Source organism: Globicephala melas, chromosome 11 (genome assembly GCF_963455315.2).
Source record: "Globicephala melas chromosome 11, mGloMel1.2, whole genome shotgun sequence".
Classification (NCBI taxonomy): Eukaryota; Metazoa; Chordata; class Mammalia; order Artiodactyla; family Delphinidae; genus Globicephala; species Globicephala melas.
In genome coordinates this window covers 19266730-19283335 of record NC_083324.2, presented here as the reverse complement: position 1 = coordinate 19283335, position 16606 = coordinate 19266730, and the positions used below count along the sequence as shown (strand labels likewise).

Sequence of the window (16606 nt, the reverse complement as noted above, 5' to 3'; positions counted from 1 at the left end):
CTTTTTGTTTTGACACAAAACAATTCAAATCGAAAATGAAAATCGTGTGCTTTACTGCTGAGGTGTGTCGCCAGGGATTGGTTTCTCCAGCGGTGAGAACTTGGTTAGAGCGCAAATGGTGATAAGAAAACAGAGCTGTGATGGTCGGGTCCTCGAGGTAATGCTGAGATCTACAAAGCAGCCCCGCCCCACGCCAATAAGAAGAGCTCATGAGACACGAGGCTCGGCAACCGTCTCACACAACAGAAATTTCCATCTCCACCACTCATCCAATCTTAAATGGAAAGTAAGTGAACTCTGGCAGACCCTACTCAATTCAGGGCAAGAACGCCCTTTCTCCCTCCTTTTCACTTGAGATGTTTTCTAACGTGTGCACTCTAAGCTAATTTTCATTTTTATCTATTGAGTTGCATCTATTTTTGCATTTTTGGCAGTCAGGTCTGTAGTATCAGACTTTGCAATGCAGATAAGATTGCACTGCAAAGATCACATAGGCCTGGCAAACAATTGCACCTTATTAAAATTTAATGTTTGTGACAAACAAACAAACAAACAAAAAAAGCTGCTGAAAATGCTTACTTTGAATAAAGTTATCTCTAGTGTTGTATTCAAACCTGCAGAACATTTCCAGGTAAGTACTGCGTCTGTTTCTCTACTCACCTATAGCTACCTAGAACAGCAGGTAAGTGAACATAGAGCAAAAGTATAAGCTGGTTCCCCCTCACAGATTTTATAAGCGTAATTTTTCCCTGGAGGAAAAAAAATTAATAATAACAATATTATACAATTGACCCTCCAACTTATAATCACTAAAGCAATACAAATTTGGCTACATTTAATTTTTACTTAGACATAAAAAATTGGCAGTGGGATACAAACCCTATTTTTTTCCATTTTGAAGTTCCATAAATTTTAATGCAAATGTACATTTGACCACTCATTAATTTATTTCTGTTGATTTTAGTTTTTAGTATACATTAGCAAAGTAATCTAAAAGATATTTTTCCAGCTTTGCTGAGAAAAGATTAATAGTTCAACAGCTGTTTGCCATCATACTAAATTAAATGAAATGTGTCAATATAATAGACAAGAAAATTAGGGAGTAGTTCTGGGGCCTGAGTCTGCCTCATTACTAGCCTACAAGAGTCAGAAATCAACAACTAGGAGAAAAATCTGCATTTCATTTTTTCCAGAGCATAAAACCTCCATTTCCAAAACTGCTATTAAAAACAAAACAAAACAAAACACTTCACCTTATCAAATATATCAACGACATACCTGCATGCTTACTGGCAGCACAAGCACCAAAACTAAAAATTAAACAATTATGTAACGCTTTTAAGTTAAAAAGAAAAAGAAAAATATTGCCCTGCAGCCCCCTTGTCTCCTCTTAGAAAAAATGCAGGCACCAAATGAATTTCATTTATTTTTTTTCTTTTTCTCTCTGTCTTAAGTTTCCTATTGGTTTTAGGTTTTTAAAGGTGAGCCAGGGATACGGTAAACAGAAATTACTTATTTTCCTTGATGTCATTCTCTGTACAATTAAGATCCTGTGAACACCAGAAACTGTTCTGAGTGTGGCCTCTTAACTATTGTTTGCGATAATGTTATTTACCTAAAGCTATTTGTTGACCATAAAGACCTTGACCACGACATTACTCTTCAGCTGAGATCCCTAGGTTAGGAGACTAATGTACCTTCCTCTTCTCCTCTGTCTGCCCAGTTCCCCCTATTCCCCATTAGGAATTTCACTCTCTAGACCCCTTAGGTTACTACAATGCTTCAATTTCATACTTTCTATCAGTGTATTTGCCCTTAATTTAACCAGTGTGATCCTGCCAGTTGGTATGGCCTAGCTGGAAACGAGGTGCAGGTAAAACATGGAGGTGTGATTTTATTTCACAAGAAAAATGAACAATATATGCTCTTTTTTTTGCCATTAAAAATATTTCTCCCTATTCTTTCATGGCAGCTCAAGGAAAAGATCTGCATCAGGATTTCAGCATTATATTTCATTTTGTACAAGTATACAAGAGACTGTGAAGGACAGCCACCTTATTTCATTGCAACCTTCAGTCCAACGAATGCTGGCTGAGAACCTACTGTGTGTCAGTGTCCCTGGGATGCGAGGATGATGAACGCCAGCTCCTGCGCCACGACGAAGGTGGCAGTTAGGAGTTTCATCTCTGGCTAGAGCAACCCTTCTCTCGAAGTCCAGAACCGGGGTTCAAACTTCCCATCCTCCCAAATATCCCCATCAAATGACATATACTTCATGTGAGAAAACAGAAAATCTCAAAGGGCCAATTTCCAAGAGATGGCTGTCTCTTTAAACCTGTGAATCTTAACTCATGTGGCTTTTCTGTTTTGTTTTTCAAAGATGTCCTAGAAAAACAAAACTATCTTCAACACAAACTCGACTAGCTGAGAAATGATAATACAAGGGTCACTTCATTTTCTTGCACTCAAGACAAGAAAATCCACTTAGAAATCAACCTTCTTTTTTTTTTTTTCCCCCTCGGCTCTAATAACTTCAAATACTGAGTCAGGCTTACAATAAGAAAGAGGAAGGAGAGAGGGAAGGAAGTGAGAAAAGAAGGAAGAAAAGAAGGAAAGAAACAGGGAGAGTACACGGGGCGCGGGGGTGGGGGGGGGAAGGAAAAGGAAGTAAATTAGAAAGAAAAAGAAAAGGAAAACTATTGTGTCGAGCAGGTCTCTGGGACCAGAGGCGACCCTGGCCATCACCCAGGTTTGCTGGTTTACAAGGGGCCACATCTCCTTTACTTCTCTTTATCAAAGAAAAATCTACCACAGGGGATCCGTCACTGCCCCTACGTCCCCCTCCTACTGCTGCGAGGAACATTTTACTTCCCTTCTCCCCACCCTCTGGGACCGTCAACTAAATCAGAGGACCTAACTTGGGGTCCGTTCTAGTAAGAAGAATCTGAACTACTCTACATGAAGCAAACCCCATGGTACAGGCAAAACCTGGCCAAGGCTTTGCCTGTGGAAGTACTTCAGGCCCCCCGCAACTCCATGTTGGCCCATCTCATTTGGAAAACACCACTCTCTCTTACCTTAAAGGAAAGCAAAACCTTGGTCATGGTCCTGTGAAAATATTTTATAGGTATCCCTTAGCAGGCTTTAAATGTTGAAACTTAAAAACAATATTTGCTGTTTTCTCTTTGAAGCTCTAACAAAGCCTTTGTTTTAGATTTACGCGGAGTGTGTGCAACAAGAGTTAATAATCAAATCCATCCCAGCCCCCATAGATGTTAAACAAAAAGATAAAAGAAATGCAAATAGCTATTGTCATGGAAAGTTAAAGTACCTGTCTGTATTTTTAAGTGAAAACTATTATCTCTATCAATCAAAATTTAAGAATACAATAGCGCTAATCACAGAAGGTGCTCTGGCGGAGTTACTTTTCCTCATGAAAAAAAAAAAGTATTCTTCCCCTTAAAAACCGAGCATAAAAGTCATATACTTACAATTAGACAGGGTATTTGTAATTTTATTATTAAAAACCTTCAGCGGCCTCACTGCTAACAAATGCTTCTAAGTCTCTAGACTGATTTGTACCTAAGAAGACCCAAGTCCCTACATATTTTAATAAGGTTGATGAAATTGGATTCACATTCTCACGGTTTCCGACCTGCGGGGGAACAGCACACTCTTCTGTTGAAAAGAGTCACTCAAACAGAGGCAACAGTTAACTGGCAATGAAAACTCCTTTCAGACCCTGGACACAATTCCTAGCCTCTGAAATATCTTTACATAGGGCATATCTTCCCTTGGATGGCTCATCCTTCTTAATTGTGGCCATTTAGTTTTGAATTTCTCACACGATTTCTACCATCATACCCCAGAATGATCAAAGTGCACAGCGTGTCCATTTCTCTAGGTCTCTCTCTTTTTTTTTTTTTAATTTCACTTTTAAAAAAGACTGGATTAAGACCCTGAACATCGTACTTTCTAAAGACAGTACAGGAACAAAAAATATCAAGACCCCGGATAGTAAAACCAACAGCGCAAGATTAAAATTCCTAGAGTAAACAGTGAAGCCAGGATGCCATTATGCAGGCTGAGCCTGGATGCATGTCTCCTCCACCATGGGGCCAAGAGGCTGTCATCTTCCCCCCAGCAAGATCAGATTTCCTTCCCTCCCAACCGCCGCTCTGCACAGCACGGCCAACATCTCCAGTGTGCTATTAATATCAATGAAGAGACGATTCGATTTCCACTGAAGAAAACCCTTCCTATTCCGGCACAGACTTTCGGGGAGGACCCTGGCCTGGGGATAGACAATACAGCAGCAGAGTTTCACTGCTTTCTTACAGTTCGGTCTCACACACTGTTTGAAGGCTTTTAGCAAACAATGGCAGCATTATCTGCAGGACAGTTACAAAACAGGATTTGTTAGGACAAAGAATAATAAAGCTGTTCTCTTTCTCTCTCCCCATCTTCCTCTCTCTGCTTCTCTCCCCCCTGCCCACCCCCACCCCCCGCAGTTCCCAAGAGCCTCTCTCTGCCAGTTGAAAATTCAGCCACATTTCCTGAGAGGCACCTGTACTTGTCTATTTCAACGCCGCCAAGCAACTGACAACGGCCCAGGAACCCGGACCAGAAGAGCAGGCAAAGTAGCCTCTCAACATTTGGAAAATGAAACAAAAGTATCAGCCTTGGCTTCACACACACTTACCCGTGCATGGTGAGGAAGGGAAGCTTTGGGGCCGGAGAGGCAATTTTCACACAACGGAAGAAAGTTGAGAGTTTGTAAGGGAGAAAGTACAGGCGCTGGGAAGCCTGCGAGCTCTCAGGGCTCCCAGGCTGGCGGCAGTGTGAGGAAGGATTGAAGGTATGTGGGCTAAACACAACAAAAGCCACTGCCTTACTCTAGATTAAATATGCAGGAAGAGGCCCCTTTGCATAAACACAAACACTCAGCAAATGAATAACTGGCTCAATCAGACGCCCGCTGTGCCTTCTACCTGTCCTCTCTCTGACGGGAGACACTGCCTGTTCCAAAGGACAAGGACTAAACAGGAGACAGTTAAATGTTCTGTTGCTATAATAACAATTAAAATGAATTGCATTCATTAGTAATTAAGAACTCACTCCTGGGTGGGGGGGGGGAATGTATGGCAGAGGGCGGGCAGGGCAGGGGGACATGGGGAATACAGGGCTATTGTTGTATCTCTAGCACTCCAAAAAGAACCTGGCCTAAGACACATCAGCAGAGTTTTACTGTAACTTGAATTTAGATCTCTAATATTCAATGAGAGGTTTGAACAATCACATGTTTTCGGCCACAATTTAAGGTCAGAAATACACCTCTTGTTTCTCTGCTTTGCCCCATTATAAACCGATCCTTGTGAGTCTGTACCTCCAGAAAGATCCGTTGCATCTATGTGTGAATATTTACACATATAAAATATATACACACATACATGCACATATATGTACATGCATATACGTGCGTATATATGCTCTCACACAGAATATTCACACTATCTAATTAAAGAGAATAAACCAAACAAAACGTGTCCCTTTACACTCTTTTAGTTCACTAATGATTTAAGAAAAACAATTTGAGTCTTCCAAAAATACATCCCAAATGCCTGCCTTTCAAATGTCATCAATCCATGACCACTCATTTAAAAACATTACCCATATATTAGAAAGAATGCTTTTAACTGAGTGGCCTCAACCACTTATAATTTCAATTAAATAACATAATTACAGTCAACAATTTTCTCCATTTTGGCAGCAAATATGCCATACCTCAACATAATTTGTCCTTAGAACCAAGGAATTTAAGCAAGAGGAGAAACATGCGGGCACTAGGAATTCACTACTGCGTTTTCTCAGCTCATGGAGTCAACTCATACTCACCCCTAACCTCTTACTGTATGGTCCAGTTACATGTTGGTCTTAGTAACTTAATTATTTTTTAATAACCTTTGCAGTATTAAATGATTTCATTTGAAACATAAATAAGATTACGTTCGTCTACGTCCTTTTAATGCCACATAGGACTTTGGGGGCAAATCCAGCACTGCTATTCCATAGAATGCGCCTACATTATTACTTGGACTGAAAAAGGGTAGGTCACAGGTCTTTCACAGCCTCAGAGGATGTACCACGATCACGCTAGCCAAGGGAAATAAGGTGGCTTTCTATTTCCAAAGTGGGTTTTATTTTATTAACACCACACTGTCTCCTGGCTATATCACTCTGCCCCCAAAGCAAAAGAATATTACTGAAAAGTTTTAAAAAACTGTGACATAAACAAAAAAAAACGAATCTTAAACATATATTATGGTATAATACAGAGAGAAAATCTGAAAATTCCCAAAGTCCCCTGAAATAAAATACAGGTTCTTTAAGAGGGGGTCCCCAAGAAACTCAAGATGCCTATTCTCTTCGCTGTTTTGTCTTGAAATGACCTTCCAAGTCAGGTGTTAGATAACCCTCTTGCATAGACTATAGTGATCTAACCTTGATGCAAATAAACCACAGAACAAAATTTAATCAGTATATCACTGGGAAAAAGGCCTTTGTCCATCCCAATGGAGCTTCTAATGACTGTTTTGGCAGTTCTAGCAGGTAGTTATGCTTCCCAGCTCATCTATGTCTCATACTGGTCGAGCAAGCTAATGGAAATGCTGTTAGTGGAATCCAATATTAATGCTCTGTATCGTGCAAACCTGGATGCAACTGAATATATTACACAATTATAGGTAGTATCTAATTCCATAGGTATTAGATACTGTCCTCGAAATTAATATTTTAATGAGGATAGTGAAATAAAGACGACGATCCAGGTAAGGGATCCATGCGTTGTGGCCCCAGCTAAGCTCCTTGCCGCCAGAGCACTGGATCCCTGAGCAAACAGCGCAGACACAGGGATTGTGACAAAAATCCGTATGCAAGCTTTACATGCTGAGTGACACATACTGATGCACAGAGTCAAAGATGTCATCCTCACACAAGCGCCACTCGCTGCAAGCTTGAGAGAGAATGAAGGGGGAAAATGGGGGGGGGTTGCAGTGAGACCTCCAGAAAATAAACAGGGTGTACGGTTTCAAAGGGTGAAGACACAGACATTTCATTGTTCAAGCCAATTATCAGTGGAAAATAATAACAACAGATGGATTCAGAGTCACTGACTTTTCATATGCACTTCATCTCGGCGGAACAGATGATAAAACGCGGAGAGCTATCTCAAAAAGGCAAAACATCTTTCAGTAAAAGAACTCTACAGTCCAGATGGGGACCTTCTAAGGCTGCTGATTATCTTCTTATAATGTTGTAAGATAGACTTACTAAAACATTTCAAGAACTGATCAGATATGATGCGTACAATGGCTTCATTATTGGAAGGAGTTGCCTCAGACTTGTGACTAGACCAGGCAGAGATTTCAATAAGGTTAGGACTCTAAGTTTCCTGTTTTCTCATCAGGGACCACAGGTTCCAACTAAAACTGGAATCTGTGCACAACAGGAGAATAAACCATGGCCCAAGGATCCTACATTTGGGCTCTTCTCTCGTTTGAGCAGAAGAAAAAAAAAAAAAGGGGGAGAGATAAACTGGGACTGTGAAAAGGACATTAAATTATCCTAAGCATTCCATCATGATGGGAGAAAATTAGCTCCAAAGCAACTCCTTATTAAAAGCATTCAGTGATAAAATATCATCCTTTATATACAGTTAGAATATCTTAAATATACTTTCCACGGGTGACTGCAAAATAAAATGTGCTTGTAGTAGGAAATAAATATAAATTTCAGGGACGGTGTGATAAACAGTTCGAATAAATGCCAAGCGAACACACAGGCAAGACCCACCAACCGACCCCAAAGCATTCCCACTTAACTTATATATCAGCAAGTCAGACTCACAGGTAAAACACAATAGGTAAACCACAACCTGACAACTTGCTCTAAGAGGAAACGTTAAAATCTCTCATCAGATAAGCCCCATTATTACTGGAAGAACAATGTAGCTGTTCTGTCTGTCTGTCTCCATCCATCCATCCATCCATCCGCCATCGATTCTATTACCTTCATTATTTTGCAAAAATCTCTGAACGGAAGTAAAATATGGTTGAAGTTACTGTGCTAAGGAAAAAGAAAAGCTGATCTTCCTGCTATTTACTAACATACTTAACATTTAAAAAATATTTTTATGAGCACACTGTTGACTTCACAAGTTTATAATGTAAGTAAAAAAAAAAAATTTTTTTTAAGAGCAAGGCTTTTCTTTCAAAGGACTCTGACAAAAGTAAATTCGTAGCAGAACATACAAGCACGAAGAAATATCGCCAAGGGCCAAATTCTGCAACTGCTTTAAGAAGCAAACAAGAACACAAAAGACGTGTAATGCAACCATCTGGCTCGCCGCATACTTTATCAATGCCTCAACTTTCTCCCCCACCCCCCCCAGCCAGCCCACACCAATGCCACAAAACCAAATGGCTTCACTTCTGTTTCGTGCACAGCAAATTTACACAATGCACTCAGAATGCAAAAGTTGATTTTTACACATACACTCGTGTCTTAAAATTCTTCCTCACTTGAACCATCTTGTTGTCTTTGTTACTTATTTACAGTGGGGCTTCTTTGAAAAACCACTTGGAACTTCACTGTAATAAAGATGTCCCCACAAGGATCGATCAGTTTAGGTTCAGAAGAATCCCCCTTCGAAATCTTCATCTCCACTATCTTGTGCCTTCTGTGATAATCGGACACTAGATGTCGACGTCTGAAAAAAGAATGCTAAAAGTGTTCCAATTGCACCTTTACTATTTTTGTCTTTTTGCTCTAAATTGTAGGTTGTTTCCCTCATTTATTATGTGAAATAACCACACTCACTTTGAATCATTGTCCTTGAACGTCAGCATGCCCGCTGGAATTTTTCCTTATTCGGCTCATTCTACATTTACTGAGCAACTACTGTGGTATCAGGAACTGGCCGAACAATGGGTGATCAAAATCATCGTATCCCATATGACGACAGAAACTGCCTACTCCGGGAAACCAGCAACACCACATTTTATTAAAACATCTTCCACACCAGGTAGGCTGAAGCATCGTGTTCATGTACATATTTATGTGCGTAGATATGTGAAAAGTCATGGCACATCTGCAGGTATCCAGTTGCTTTCAAAGGTAGGAATTAAGACTTTTAATGGAAATCTCTTGCGGGTAAAATCAATATAGGTCGTCATAAATGGTTCTCACAAAGAGGCAACAATTAAAAACCACAATAACTGGGAACGAGAAGGCCTCACAGGCCAACTCTCCTCTCTGCTTTTCTGCAGGGGCAGGCTACAGGCAGGCGTTCTGGGTCAGGCAGGAGCTCTTGGTTGGAATCAAGATTTGCATGGCAGGGGCCACGTCTGGTTTATTTCTGCTTTCTTGCTGACAATGGTTTCCCCCTGAATCCCTCTCCACGTTCCAGGATAAGAAGGCCTTGGCTATTTCCTCAAGGGGCTGATTTTCGGTTCCCTTGTGGCTGTTTCTGCCCGGGACCACAGAGGCTCCTGGTCGGGACAGCAGTGGTAATCTTAGGACACACACAGCGAATCCGGCCACCGGGTGAACGAATCCGCTAATTGTTTAAACCTGCAGTCGCGTCTGGCCACCAGTTGGCAGACACAACTCGTGGCTGCCTAGCAGGCCTAGGTTAGCACAGCTGGAGCCAGATGACAAGCTCTTGAAGACATTCTTCCCGTGGCCACATCTGGCTCCTGGAGGCTTCAATCTTTGGCGAAACATTCTGTTTGGTTTTTCTGGGAACGTTTAGGCAACAGATAAAACCAGGCAGATTAATCTTGACTGTGCGCATTTCAGTTTGGGACACATTAACAGAATGTAAACTCCATGAAGGCAAGGACTTCATCTGTCCTGCATGCTGTCTCTTAATACAGAACAGTAGCTACACATGGTCAATGTTCAATAAATATACGTGGAATGAACACCACGAGTCGGCATGTAAGTTGAATAAAGAGAATCCTATATCTCACCCCAGCTCCTCAATCCCTCCGTTATATATACAATGGCTAACATTCCGGGTGCACGTAGAAAAGACCCTCAAAGTGGCTCCCGAGTTGCACTATACTGTGGACATGTGCACCCAGGGAGAGACACTCAAGAATGAACCCACTCACACAGTCCCTATAGGTGGGAAGACCTCCCAGCAATCTTTCCCTGAAAATAGCCCTCTCCCAGTATTACCCACATCCCGACTTTATTAGTCCTTAAACTGCAAAACTTGGCAGCTACGTGCCCCCAGTGCTCGCGAGTGACCCAAAAGCAGCAGCTTACCTTTTGGCCACCAGAGAAATGCCAAATGATGAGGCAAATTTTCCTGGCTCCTTTTCATCCCATTTCCTTTCCCAGGCCTCTCTTCCTGAATTCTCTGACATTTGCAGATCCCAGCTCCCTTCTACACTCAACTTTGACCCATCTTTTTTTTTTTTTTAAAAGGTATTTTAAAATCAGTATTAGGCTTAATTTACATACAACAGAATTCATCAATTTTATGTGTACAATTTGATGAGCTTGGCCAAAAGTATACAGTCTTATAACCACCACCGCAATGTTCACGACATAGAACATTCCCATCTTCCAAAGCTCACCATCGCTCTGGCTCCCACTAGAAATACACTAAGAAATGCCAGGATAATTTAGAACCCTGTGGGGCTCACCCTCTCGGCTCCTTAGCTGAAAAGGTTTCTGATATATACAGGATGCTGTATTAACACTGATACTAGGGAACCTGTAATCCTGACGACAATAAAGCTCTGCCGAATGCCCCCCAGAACTTGACAAACGAGGAGGGACATTTGGGAGGAGCCTGACGTGGCTGTCTGCGCGCGCGATGCTGCTTCCCCAACCCAGCAAGTTAACGTTCCTAAAACAAGAATGGCTGAAAAGCGGCAGATGACTCTGACAAACTCAGCATATGGTCTTCAACGAAGCAAAGCTACTCAGAAGTGCACCAGATGAAGCTGTTGCCTGAACCTGCTCCCCTTTCTGTCAGGTAAAGCAGCACAGGTGGGGATGGGGTGATTCTTTTCTGTTCACTCTGAGTTTCTGAAAGGAGCTCTGCGTCCACCCTGTGGAACTGGGGGAGGAACTGCTCACCTTGTAAAAAGTGGGCCAGGGAGACTCCTAGAATACCCCCAAAATGCCTCTCCTCCTTTGTTCCAGATTTTTGGAATTACTTGAAACATGGTTCGAAGGCCCTCCCGCAATCCCACAGTCACAAGGGGAGTTGAAGATAATCAAGGGAGAAGCGGCACGACAGGACACAAATGATACCCACCCAGTCCTTAGCTGCGAAGAGACTATAAAAACAACCAAAAGAAAACAGAAAGAAAATTTTTCTAATTAGGGAAAAACCCTGATGGCAGTTTTGGGGGGTCGGGGTGAAGGTGGCAAGGCCCAGGATGAATATCTTCATTTCTTTTTTGTTTGTTTGTTTGTTTGTTGCGGTATGCGGGCCTCTCACTGCCATGGGCTCTCCCGTTGCGGAGAACAGGCTCCGGACGCGCAGGCCCAGCGGCCATGGCTCACGGGCCCAGCCGCTCCGCAGCATGTGGGGTCTTCCCGGACCGGGGCACGAACCCGTGTCCCCTGCATCGGCAGGCGGACTCCCAACCACTGCGCCACCAGGGAAGCCCTATCTTTATTTCTTAATGCTGCCTGGGGCTGCTTCAGTTAAAACTCAGTAGTCTGTAAAATAGTACCGCACAGTAGAGTTTAGTCTAGAATAGTTCAGACCTTACAAGCACAGATTCAAGTTCAAGACTTCAAAACTCAGCTCTGCTGCTTACTGGCCTTGTGAACTCAGGCAAGTTACTTCACTTCTCCACCCCTCAGTGTGCTCATCCACAAAAACGGGCTGAATGATAGAACATAATGCGCTTTCGAGGAATTAAGAGCATTAACATAAAAAAGTGCTTAGAAAAGTGCCTGGGGACTCCCTTGATGGTTCAGTGGTTAAGAATCCACCTTGCAATGCAGGGGACGCTGGTTTGATCCCTGGTCGGGGAAATAAGATCCCACATGCTGCGGGGCAACTAATCCCGTGTGCCGCAATGAAAGATCTCACGTGCCACAACGAAGATCACACGTGCCGCAACTAAGACCCGACGCAGCCCAAAAATAATAAAATAAATAAATAAATATTTTAAAAAAAAGAAAGAAAGAAAGAAAGGGAAGGAAAAGTGCCTGGCACATAGTGAGTGCTAAGGAAAAGATAGCCACTGTTATTTTAACCAGGGATAATGTAACTGAAGTAAATCTAAAACTTCCCACGCTTGATTTCTATCATCTCTACAAGTTGTTAATAATATCTGGTTCTGTGCCATGCTACAGGCTAGAAAAAAGGAAAGAACGTACAGCAGATTTTAAACTTAACAACACAGTGCTAAAATAAAATCAAAGTATTTATTTTCCTCCCTCAATATTAGCTGGAGAATCGTAAGTTTAAGACTGGAGTCTCACCGGTCTCAGTGGAGGGTAAATCATCAGCTGTAAGACAGCTACAGTCCAAGCGAGCGGCAACTGCTCGTCCCGCCAACGACCGAAAAGGACTTTGCGGCCATGTTCAAAGAAGGTAAGAGAAGAATCTGGCCTGAAACCCAAAGGTACTGAAACAGATTTTCTCGTACTTTTCAAGTCTGTGCATATAGATTCTGTTACTGATTTAGGGTCTTAAACAGTTTGTTTATTTTTTAAATGCCTTTCAGCTCACCTTTAATAACATGTTTCTTTGACTTGGCTGAACTATGCCTCAGAAGAATTACAAGCGGGAATACGGCTGGGTGAAAGGTTCAGTGAACTAATCCACACCTGGTCCATGTAAAAAAAAAAAAAAAAAAAAAAAAAAAAAGCTCATATTTTCCATATAGAAACATGTCTCTTTATATGAACCAGGCTTTCTTTTATTTAATTGCTAAGGCACTTTCTACACCACACAATCTTGCATGAGCTTCTTCAGTGGGGTGGGGAAAAGGCCATAGGACCCCCACCCAGTCATTCCATGGAGTTTTATCAGTGACAGAAATAATAATAACAATAATAATAATACAGCACAAACCCCATTTAGGATACGAAGTGATAGATTCATTTCACCAGAAATTCCTTGACCAAGTTTTACCAAGGACAAAAGACCAGCCTGTCCCCCCAGAAAACAGACCGGGGGTCAAATGAGATGTCTTGTGTCTTCATGACCAAAATTCAGATTTGTTCTACACCAGCCATTGTGTGATCCAGACTTTTCAGTGGAGGGAATAAGGCTTATATGGGAAAAAATCTCAGATGAGAGAGGAGAACAAACACATTTTAGAGCTGAAAGGTACCTGTGAGGGGATCTAGCCAAGGCACTCCCTCCTGAGGAGCAGATTCATTGTGTGACTGAGACCGCACAGGTGATGTGGAAGAAAGCAAAGACAAGAGCCTCTGACTCCCAACAAATGTGGAAAAGAGACGGCTGGAGAAGATGGCCGTTGGGAACATCAATCACGTCAGAAGGAGATTTTGGAGCAGGGTCCTGTGAACAGCAAGAAGGCAAGACAAGGGACACAGGCATCACAAAGGTCCCCTGGACTGTGCCAGCCTGTTGCATATGAACTACAATCTAAACAAGCTAACTTTCTTCTAGAAAGTCATTCACTTCAGTGCTCCAGGTATCTTGTTTTTTCCTCTCAGTTTTATTCCTAAGAAAATGCCTTTTAATCAACTCTGGCTTGAAGTTAGTAGGAAAAGAGATTTTTCCACACCCTGGATAAGAGGGGCCAGAGTGAAGTGGAAAGAACATTTCACTAGAAGGGAAGAGAAATGTGGTTCTACTCCTGGATTCACCAGCGACTCTGCTAGAATTTGGTAATCCTCTTCCCTTCTCCACATCTCAGTCACCTTGTTGGGAGAAAGAGTGGTACCCAGGGATGATATTCAACTGGTACACAGTGGTTGCCTGAAGAAGTTGTTAAAATACTGAAATACTGTGCTTCCCTGGTGGCGCAGTGGTTCAGAGTCTGCCTGCCGATGGAGGGGACACAGGTTCGTGTCCCGGTCCGGGAAGATCCCACATGCCGTGGAGCGGCTCGGCCCGTAAGCCATGGCCACTGAGCCTGCGCGTCCGGAGCCTGTGCTCCGCAACGGGAGAGGCCACAACAGTGAGAGGCCCGTGTACCGCAAAAAAAAAAAAAAAAAAAACTGAAATACTTGTATACAGGCTGGGAAACAGCCTTTGCCCCCAGGTTACCCAAGTACACCCTTGGCCACTACCTTGAACTTCCTAGGATCAGAAGCACAGAAAAGGATGTCCTAGCACCCTGCCCCAATGCTATGCTGGGTGTCCTTCCTGCACGGCCAGCGTCTCTGTTATACCTCTTAGCCATATTGACCAACAACCCCGATGCTTTGAGAAGCCCTTTTCCAAGGCTATGATGTAAGGACCACGAGGACGGGCTAGCTTATGGATGGAGGAAGCCACTACCTGGAGCCCAGTGAGAGACAGGAGGCCTGGGACAAGCCGAACAAAAGGCCCGTGAGGAACCCACCTTCCTCCCCAAGTTACTTTCCCCACTTGGGGCACTTAGATGTGGGCCTGGAGTCAGGAGGCACATCAGTGGAATCTCAGGGCAAATCCTTAGGGCTAAAGTTGTCTCCAAAGCCTGGAAAGAAACCTATCATGTGAAACAGCTCTCAAAGTGAAATCCTGAGCTCTGAGGGACATTACGAACACATGTCATCAAATTATATTTACCGTGGAAAGCTCTAGTAGCTCAGACTTTCTACTCTGCTTCTACAACTCTTTAGGAAAAGGAATATTTCTCTATCCAACGTTCCAAATTTCCACATCAGAGTCAAGGCATTATACATGTTGAAATACATAGGAAAGGAACAAAAAAATCTCAATACTGTCGTTCCCTTCAACCGTCTGTACCTTCTTTGCCACCACTACTCAAAAGTCAGTCCAACGTTCTGCTGGCTGACGTGACACCACGCTGTCACTTGATCAGGTGAGAGGTACCACGTGGTATGAATACTGATCCACAACCACATACTAAATGGGAATTTGCAAAGGCGTGCTCCGGAGACAAAGACGTAACTGTACAGAAATATTAACTAAGAATTTAAGTAAGCGGGCGCCCTGGAGAAAAAAAAAAAAAAGTTCTGAAGTAGCAATACAAACTATATTTAATAGCAACAAAAAGTATTTTCTTTTTGGGAGAGCAATCTGGGCTTCTAAAAGTGACTGCCTTTCGCGTGACTTAGGACACTACAGTATGCCTGAATTCTTCCACTTCCTAAAACACAAATGCTAGGCACCCCAATTCTACCTCGTGAAAGTTCGTTTTTTAGATTCACCTTCTCCCAAATACAATACGCAAATAAAAAAGCTATTTTGAGACCTGTTTTCTCCGCCGCCCACCAACAATTGTTATTTTCCTAAGCGCTCGAGTATCACAAGTCCCAAAGAACATATGTTCCCAAGGAAGGAAAAAAAAAACGGGCTCTAGAACTAATACACAATGAAAAATAAATTTAAAGCAGCCTTCTGGTCTGACATAAGAATATAAAAATGATATGAGCAGGAACAGCCTAGTTTACATACTTTTCAGTCACAGCTGCTGCTCTAAAACCACAATACCTTTAAAATGACATTTTAAGGAAACAGATACGGCAAGGCTGTAGCTGTAGCTGTAGCTGGATGAAGCTATCGCTGAATTCAAGGGGCTTCTCTTTCTATGCGCTTACTTTATACGACCCTGTACACTGGCACAATTAAGAGGAAAAGAGTGATTCACTTTTAAATAATGTCATGATAAACCGAGCAGATTACAAATAATTTTACCCAAGAGGACTTTTTTTTTTTTCTTTCTCCTTTAAAATCACCAGACTCAGACATCAAAACAGAGTATCAGGGACAGGAGGAACAAGTCCTCTCTTCTTGGTTAATATTTAATCGGGTGCTAAAAACTTCGTGGAGAGACCTCTGCACCTCCAGTGACAAGGCGCACAAGAGGCTCCTCTCTCTTCAGAAGATGCAGGCCCTTCCCTGAATAAATGAAAATAACATACAATTAAATCAGACTGTTCAATTAATAAATTACTTCGGTGGACCTCGAAGGCCAAGTCGTATTTAATTACGTAATTTAAAAAATATTTGCACGTTGCAATCACTGAAATTGCCTTTGAGGTTTCATAATACACACTTAACACTTCAGTTAGAGAACAAATTTATTTAATAAATGCAGGCCTAAGAGCTAGAAGGCCATACCTCTCACACTGCAAAATCACTTAGCACATCCTCAGAAAAAGCAAATAAACTTTTCCGCTACTTAGACGTGGGCTGCTGTTGAATGTCAGGAGAGGCTGGCTGATTTCTTGTGCATTTTCTCTGTCATGTGTTGCCTGTAAATCTGACCACTTTGAGAGGTAATTAGAATAGAGCTAAGGGACAAAATGGTTCCAGTTAAAGATAAAGATAAACTAAGGTGGAAGATGTCAAGAACCCGGTAGTAAAAACCTCTTCAGAGTAAAACAAAGAGAAGTCGTATTACCGCCCCATTTTGCATTCCTT

The 16606-nt window shown here is 42.2% G+C and overlaps 1 protein-coding gene across 9 annotated transcripts in view; it reads right to left on the bottom strand.

The window, feature by feature from the left end:
• Positions 1-16606, bottom strand: part of FOXP1 (forkhead box P1) — a 598062-nt gene that overhangs the window by 327027 nt on the left and 254429 nt on the right. Inside the window, exon 1 of one of the 9 annotated variants that reach the window (XM_060308596.2) lies at positions 12520-12615. The exons of 7 other annotated variants lie outside the window; for them this stretch is intronic. The gene's annotated coding sequence lies outside the window, so the exon portion shown is untranslated. Of the gene's footprint in view, positions 1-4702; positions 4741-12519; positions 12616-16606 lie in introns of those variants that run through there. One more of the 9 variants, XM_060308595.2, reaches the window with a different exon arrangement.